General features: G+C 36.3%; 1 protein-coding gene across 1 annotated transcript in view; it reads right to left on the reverse strand.

The window, feature by feature from the left end:
• LOC119586190 (vacuolar protein sorting-associated protein 45-like) overlaps nucleotides 1–300 on the reverse strand; it is a gene marked incomplete in the record, with an annotated part of 11,967 nt that overhangs the window by 9,900 nt on the left and 1,767 nt on the right.

Here is a 300-nt window from a genome sequence, read left to right on the forward strand (position 1 = left end):
TTCAACTGTGGCTAAGATCAAGAAACCTCCACAATACTCATTCTGGCACAATGGAACTTGCTACTTTATTATGAAATAAGGAACAACTCCAAGCTTAGTCTTGCCAGAATATAATCACTAGGGACTTTTTGGTGTGTGAAACATGGAAACCACAATGATGGCTTGATGTCCTCTTCGGGACACTCCCTACCGTATTTTTCAAACATATCTGTTAAAAAATGGCAAGCAAAAACCAAAAAAATATTCTTGGAAAGAGGGACAACACAAATCATATAAAAATGCTGTAAGAGTAAATTGTAG

The sequence above is a fragment of the Penaeus monodon genome, chromosome 21, assembly GCF_015228065.2.
Source record: "Penaeus monodon isolate SGIC_2016 chromosome 21, NSTDA_Pmon_1, whole genome shotgun sequence".
Classification (NCBI taxonomy): domain Eukaryota; kingdom Metazoa; phylum Arthropoda; class Malacostraca; order Decapoda; family Penaeidae; genus Penaeus; species Penaeus monodon.